The following is a 7,897-nucleotide window of genomic DNA, read 5'->3' on the forward strand; positions in this document are numbered from 1 at the left end:
GCTACCCACCCTCTATTGCTGTTGCTGTCCTCAAGCTCTGATACTCTGCATTGGACACCCCCACCTCCCTTTTGTAGACAACCTCATTTTAGTCAGGTTCCCGCATCCCACTCTGCGACACCACAGATATCTCCCCTCCCCCAGGCAGACATCAGATTTGTTTGGCCTGTCTAATGGCCTTTTTACTGAGTTGTTCAGGAAGGCAAAGGAAGAAGCAGTGGAAAGAGGAAGAGGAATCTCTTACCAACTTTTGGACTTCTCCATCTTTGGGAAATTGAGTCCTGCTTCTCCAAGACAGCCAGAAATTCAATTCCCTCTTTTAACCTCCCTTGAAGCTCAGGCACAGACATGTGAATCTGCCAACTAACTGGACCCAGATGAGGTTTAATTCAGAAGCGAATAACAAGAAAAAACAGAATCTTCTCCTCCCCCTTCCTCTTCCCCTCTGCTTCCTCTTCTTCTTCTTCTTCCTCCTCCTCCTCCTTCTATGAGAGTGGTGGTGGAGGTTTCAGCTTTTCGTGGACAGCAATGGTGGGATTTCTTGCATTCAGTTTTCTGCATCATCAGTGAGGCTGGTACAGTGGTGTCTTCATAGGAAGACCCTGCAGGGGATTGGGGGCCCATTGTCCCTAACTGCAGAGCCTCTGAGCCCACTTTCCAGCTCTTCTAGAGATTCTTTGAATTACCTAGTATTCTTTAATAACTTTCTTTTCTGTTTAAACTAGTTAACGTGGATTCTGTTGTTTGCAACTAAAACACTGATTTTTGTCTCTCTTATATCCCTGATGATGCCACATATATATTTGTTGATACATTTATTCTGCAAAAACTTCACTTTCACAAGGGCCTCTTCTCCTCCTCCAAGTAATGTAGTGAACAAATATTTACTAAGTCAAAGGAGTGTCTATTAGCAAACAGACCTTTTAGTCAAACAAACAAGTTGTGCCTAACACTCCAGGACTTAAAGTAAGTAGGATCTATGACACCAGTGACACTGAAATGTTCTTAAAGAATAAATCGCACTTCAGTGTTTTCAAATCAGGAAGGAATACCTATCAGTATGGGTGAGGAGATTTGTTTTTTCCCCCTAATGACTGAGCCTTTCCCAGGGAAATTCATATTTGGTAGGTTTGAGTTGGGGCCTAGGAATTTATGCTTTTTGAAAGTGCTCCAGTTGGTTTCGATTTACCACCATGAAAGGAACAACTGAACTAAAAAAGCATGTAGGCCATGGGGATTGTGGGAAGAACTCCAGGCTGAGAGCTGGCTCAGAGACTAGGCAATTAGGTCAGAAAGTCAGAAAAAAGGGCCTAGTGTCAGCAGCAGTCAACAACCCTCTAAAAACTTGGAATTATAGTTGCCTCAGAGATAACTAATAAAAACAACTTCCAATGGATAAAATTGTATGTCTGTGGAAATAAGTTATAGTGTGGGATTGAAGATTTGGGAACACCCAAAAGTCCACTCAAGGTGTTATAGGAGGATTCTCAGGGAGTAAGCCTGAAATGTGATTGTAATTTAGTGAGTAGTAACCTAATGATTAGGTTTGGATTATTGTATCCATTTTAAGAAAGATCTGTCCCCACTGAAGGGGATTGCTCAGGTTCAGACCTCAGTATCACTTTGGGTGGCCTCTGCACACGATAAAACTTCCTAGAGATCCTCATAATCCATATTTCTCTCTACTCATTATGGCAGCTCTTTTTCTCGCTCTCCTTCCAGAACCTTCTGACCCATCTGGCTTCTTTTGCACTCCTCTCTATTCCACCCCCTCCTCTTGCCTTCTGAGCCTCTCTTTTCTTTCCTGGTGCCATGCCTTTTGTAACAAATCTGATTGGCTCTTACCTTCTTCATCCCACCCATACCCTAAGTAAAAAAAAAAAAAAAAAAAAAGTGGGAGATTTTCTTAGAATGCAGAGGGAGGGGAAAGACTGTGAATACATTAGTATTTTGTCCCTATCTAAAATATAATGACTTTGGGACGCCTGGGTGGTGCGGTTGGTTGGGCATCTGCCTTCGGCTCAGGTCATGATCCCAGGGTACTGGGATCGAGTCCCGTGTTGGACCCCTTGCTCAGCAGGGAGCCTACTTCTCCCTCTGCCTGCCACTCCCCCTGCTTGTCTCTCTCTCTCTCTCTGACAAATAAATAAAATCTTAAAAAAGAAAATACAATGACTTTGTTGGTTAAGGTTCTTCAGATACAAGTAACTCAACCCAACTCAAGCTAGTTTAAGTCAAAATGAGAACTTAGTGGATTCATGGAATCCAAAAAGGAGTTGATCACTGAGGTGCCCAGGAATAAGGGCAACTCTAGGGGCTTAACATCAGATATTTGTGGGTCCTCCTTCAAGAGTAGGGGTCTCAAAATTTTTCACTGTGACTCACTGAAGAGGAGTGAAAACCTTGAAACCTTTCAATTATTCCCAATGTCCAGAGGATAAAAGTCAGTGCAGCATGAATTATCACTGTACTCACATGCATACATAGAGGCATGATGATGCCATTTGAATTATAATGTGTAGTTTTAAAGTCTAATTATTGAAAAACGATAGGTCCAAAAGATCACTATATATAACAACCACAATAAACTAAACTGATAATTATAAGCTCAATAATCAAGATGCCAAGTTTATAGTAATTTATAATTAATGTCATTTATAATTAATGTTTGATGTAATTAAGTCATCAAAACTCATAGTCAATTCTAAACAACACCGATAAAGCACTGATGATCGAGTGTCATTACCCCAAATTGCAGGAATCCCAGCTATCTGGGTGCCTTTGCTGTGAGAACATCACTGCATTGCCAAGTTGGCCCAGCAGGCAGCTTCCCCAGCACAATGTTGAATTAGAGCTCTCAGAACACTCTTCTAAACAGTCACTTTGGTTTATGAATCCTAAATTTTAGTAACCCATAGTGACCCACTCGGTAGATTATTAGAAAATAGTCCCTCGTTATACATAAAAATTTATGGCATTATATAGTAAAGTCATCTGCACATAAGAATAGGAACAAGGGCTTGCACTTTGGGTCAGTTTGAGGCTCACCAGGGGCTCCCATAGTCCTTTGGGAGCCACGGCTCTGGAAATCTGCCATGATTGCCAGCCACTAACAGCTCCTCTTCTTCAGATCAAAATCTCCAAATCCCAAAAGAGATTCGAATTGGTCCAGCTTGAGCCAGTTGTCCACCCTGGAAACCAATCACCCATGGGGTTGGAGAGCAGGGAGGAGGGAACAGGACCTCTTAATAGGAAGTGGTTTGGTTTGTTGGCACTGCCCCATGGGTGTGGAGGGCAATTTGCACAATAGAGAACTCCACAGATGACAGCATCCCCTAAAATAACAACACCAATAAAAACTGAATCAAGGTCATAAGACTTATACCATGCCTTGGACATCCAGAGGGAATTGGATTCTTTATTTTGTCTCTAGCCTCTAGGTAGCTGGAAGAAAAATCTAGATTCCATTGAAGGCAACAATGTAAACAATACCTCTAGGAAATATTCAATCTCTCTGTGTAAAAATGCTCAGTCTCCCAGCTTCGAGGGTCTTTTTCCCACTCACCCCTCCTTCCACCACTCCCTTGGAATCATGTGGTGGTGTCCCTGGTTTCTGGAGTCTCAAGGGCTTTCTCTCTGGCCCCTAATTCTGGTTGCTGCTTGCGCTGCTGAATCTGGCAACTAGAAGGATTTGTGATCTGGTCTCTCAGCCTGGTCAGGGCTCTACCTTACTCCTTGGCTGACTCAGCCTCCCATTACAGTTGCCGGCTGGGTGGAGATCCTTCTGAGTTTCTGTCATGTCCCCCCATGGGCTCCCCAACCCTGGTGGTCCCTTCTAATCTTCTCCAGACCCTCTTTCTGCCTGACATAGCTACTTGGTTCTCATTAGCTATGCTTTGCCACATGAGGTCTCGACATCCTTAGTGCTTTTCACTCTCTGGGTATTTCAGAAGGTCAGTCCTAATGGTTGTGTGTGTGTGTGTGTGTGTGTGTGGTGTGCGCTTGTGTGGTATGTGGTGTGTGGTGTGTTTGTATGGGGGGTGTGGATGTGTGTGGCATATGTGATGGGTGTGTCTTTGTGTGTGTGTGTGGTGTGTGATGGCGGTGAGGGGGAGTTTTCTCCTTTTTTCTCACCTCCTCTTCCCATAATCCCTCAGGACCGAAAGGAAAGGCTTTTATCACTTTCTCTCTGACATATCCCCCATCTACCACAGAGAGAACTTACTGGCTTCATTGGCACTCTAAGAGCCTGTCTTTGATACGCTAAAGAGGAAGATAAAAGAATTTTGAAAATGATGTTTATTGAATACTTGTTATGTCCCAAACACTTTCTAACCACCTCTAAGTGTTACAGTGTTTGGTGGCTAGAGGGAATCCAGTTTGTTGAATGCGCACTTTATGTGTATTAGCTGATTAAATCCTCAAAACAGTCCTTTGAGGTAGGTACTATTATTACTTCCATTTTACAGATAAGGAGAATAAGTCATAAAGAAATTGAGTAATTTGCTGAAGGTCACGTAACAGGTAAGTGGCAGAACCTGAGCCCAAATATCGTACCTCAGAGTTTGTCATTTTAGTCAATTGGCAATTATAATTCTCTAAGACAGTAGCCTGGATCTAAAGATAAATGTCTTGCTGAGAAATCTCATTTTAAAATGTCAATAGCAGAATATTAATTCTTTATTTCTTTTTGCCTTCTTTTGTAACAATTTAATCTTTCCCTGGCAGATGGGTGCTTGGGGCTAACCACGGGAAGGCCAGGTCCTCTGAAAGGCAAAAGAGGAAAGCACATAAATAATTTTTCAAAATATTGCTTTCCTGCTAATAATAACAACAACAATAAGGACATAGAAGCATAACAATAGTAATGTAATGGGGCAAATATGGATGGCGCCCAGCTAAGCACTGTTTTGGGAAATGAGCTCTTGGCTGAGCAGACATACGCTAGGATCTTCTTGGCAAGGGCCACTTCTTTTTTTTTTTCTAAGATTTTATTTGTTTCTTTGAGAGAGAAAGAGAGGGAGAGAGCACAAGCAAGGGGGAGCAGCAGAGGCAGAGGGAGAAGCAGACTCCCCACTGAGCAGGGAGCCCAATGTGGTGCTCGATCCCAGGACCCTGGGATCATGACCAGAGCTGAAGGCAGCCGCTTAACTGACTGAGCCACCCAGGCGTCCCAACAAGGGCCACTTCTGAAGCCGTGAGGGGTCCTCAAGCTGCTCAGCTGAAAGATCTGTCCCAAGACGATGAGGTCCTCTAGAACTGCTTGGGGATTCACAGCTCTCGGAGGACTTTCTGGCCACGTGGCCTCTCACGTTTCTCACCTACAGGGGGAAGACACACTGGCTAGGCACTCCTGAGTCTCTGGCCTGATTGACAGTTACATTTTGTGTGGTGACCAAATAGATGGGTGTCCTACCCTGGCGAGCCTGGGTGACACAAGCTGCCCCTGGAGGGGATCCCATATTTGGTTCTTTAAAAAAAAAAAATCGAATCTCTGAACCACCAAGGCTAAGGACCAGACATGGAGAGTGGGGCCCTGCAGGGGACGAACCTGGGCAGCCAGGCATTCTTAGCAGTCCCCCTCTCTGTCTCTGTCTGAGTCTGAGTTCCCCTAAACGACAAGCCAGAGAGAGTCTTCACTGGGAGGTTTTCCTGGAAAGTGGGGACCAGACAGCCTGGTGAGAGTCAGAGGGATGGAGAGAGCTAATTCAAAGACGCACTGCTAGGTGGGCTTCCTGGTGGCCTGACTGGGTGGGGCTGCCTGCAAAGCCACCTGCCAGGTGTCTCCGAGCTGTCTACCTGAAGGAGAGAAAGAGAAAGCTCTTATCCATCAGCTGCCAGCCCCTCTGGTCAGAGGTCCGTCCCCCCACCAGCTGGCCAAGGTTAAGTCCCCAGCATCCACTGGTTCCCTGCCACGCAGGTGGGGAGGTCCCCCCTGGGGAGACAGCAGTGCTGTGCTGATGGCTATCGGGTTCAGCATGAAGACCGTCTTAGCTCACAGAGGACCGGGGACTGCATGAAGACAGGGTGAGGCCAACAGCGTCCAAGGGGGTGCGGCAGCAGCACCTGCCTTCTTCAGACTGACACCACCAGCGGTGTGAGCTCAGGAGGGTCAGGCCTTGGGGCTTCAGATTCCTCGTCCACAAAGGTGGGGGACCAGGGAGATGAGGCAGCAACCTCGGTCATTAAAGCTCCTTTCGACCCACACTCCGCATAGAACAGAACTCCCAAGTGGGATCTGAGGAGAAAGGATGGGCCGGCGAGCAGAGAGGCAGGGAAGAGCAGGCCCCCTGGGGAAGATGCGTCCTGGGAGGGAAGTGGGAGCAGCCGAGGCAGAAGATGCGCAAAGGCTCCCAGGATGTGGGCACAAGGAAAATTCAGTTTGTGTAGAACAGTAGGTGATTTGGGGATTGAGAGGGAATGACAGCTTTTAAAGGTAGAAGGGATAGCCTGGGGCTGGGGCACCCTCCTTAAGGGGCAGCTGGCTGGGGTCCTCCAGGAATGGGGGTGTACTGTGGAACTGCTGGGCAGTGTAGCGAGTAAGGACGATGCCAACAGCCTCTATGAGGGCCAAGAGGATGCCCTCCATCATTGCTGAGCCCACCATGGCCAATGGGCCACTGCAGGCAGCCAGCACAGCCCCTGTCAATGCTCTGGTGGTGATGGAGTTCCAGGGGCCTTCTTTGCTCTGTAGGCGCGCCAGGCTGCAGCCGATGGTGGAGAACTGGTCCTCCCCAGCACATCGCGAAGCTACCTCCAATTTGGGGGGCTTGGATCCTCACAGTGTTGACACTACCTCTCAGCTGGTGCCGAATTCCAACAGGGGCACTGCGGAAGTCCTTGACAGCCTGGAAGACTCCATCGCTGATGACACCCATAGTGAAGGCTCTATTGCAACCGTCCCCAATTCGCCAGGGGCAAGGCTCCCGAGCATACTCTTCCATGGTAAAGGTGTCCGGCCGTGCAGTCTGGCTCGGTTCAAGCTCTCTTTCTATGATGTAGAGGTACTGCAAGGATGTGGCTGTCCTGCCAGACACCGTAGTTCTCAGTCCACCTGTCTCTGCCTGGGCCCAGAGGACTAGCTCTGGCCAAAAGAACCTACGTAAAAATGATGCGTCTCATTGCCCAGCTGAGGGGGACTGCCTTCCCTTCCCCAGCCTCTGGAGGCTGCATGTTCAAGATGACAGCATTATAGCAGGCCAGGGGCCTGGATCCCTGAGCCCCTGCTTGGGGGGCAGCTGCCCAGGAACATTGTCATCGGACTTGTCACAAGCAAGAAATAAACTTGCATTGTGTTCATCTAATCATATTTTAGGGTCATTGTCATGGCAATTAGCCTATCCTATCTAGTACAGCTATACTAGGAACTTCCAATAAGCCCCAGAGCAGAAGCTCAGCTATTTGGTGATCCACAACTTGGGGAACCCAAGGATAAGCCCACTCATCAGTCTTGGATGATATTGACTTTATTTATTTATGAAGAGACGACCACATGCCAGACCCTCTTCTACATTCTGGGGATGCAATGCTAGGATGACATAATCCACCAGCAGGGGAGACAGATAACAAGCTGACATGCTAAGTGCATGACTTGTAGAATCAAAGCATAACTGACTTTGTCTTGTCCTGCCCGTTCGAAGTAAATTTAGTGGTGGTGAGCTTTTCCTGCATCAGAAATGTGGGCAGATCTCACGATTGTTCTGTCCACTCCTAGGTTATAGTAGTTCTTCCACTTTAAGTTGTAAAACAGTCTTAGTTTAAGAACTGGAATTCCTGGCGCAAGATAATAATTAAGTTCTTCAATTTCACCCAAAGACTGAATGAAAGCCTCAGAGTTTGGACCTGTTGATGGCTTCCTGACTGCAAGGAAAGGGGTGGAACCAGCTCCTGCTTTCTC

The 7,897-nt window shown here is 46.8% G+C and overlaps 1 pseudogene; it reads right to left on the reverse strand.

Annotated features, from left to right (window-relative positions):
* Positions 1-6,430: 6,430 nt before the first annotated feature.
* LOC102745441 (mitochondrial import inner membrane translocase subunit Tim17-B pseudogene) lies at positions 6,431-7,199 on the reverse strand (annotated as a pseudogene).
* Between the last annotated feature and the right edge of the window lie 698 nt (positions 7,200-7,897).

This window comes from Leptonychotes weddellii, chromosome 4 (assembly GCF_054177405.1).
Source record: "Leptonychotes weddellii isolate Sample4059 chromosome 4, ASM5417740v2, whole genome shotgun sequence".
Classification (NCBI taxonomy): Eukaryota; Metazoa; Chordata; class Mammalia; order Carnivora; family Phocidae; genus Leptonychotes; species Leptonychotes weddellii.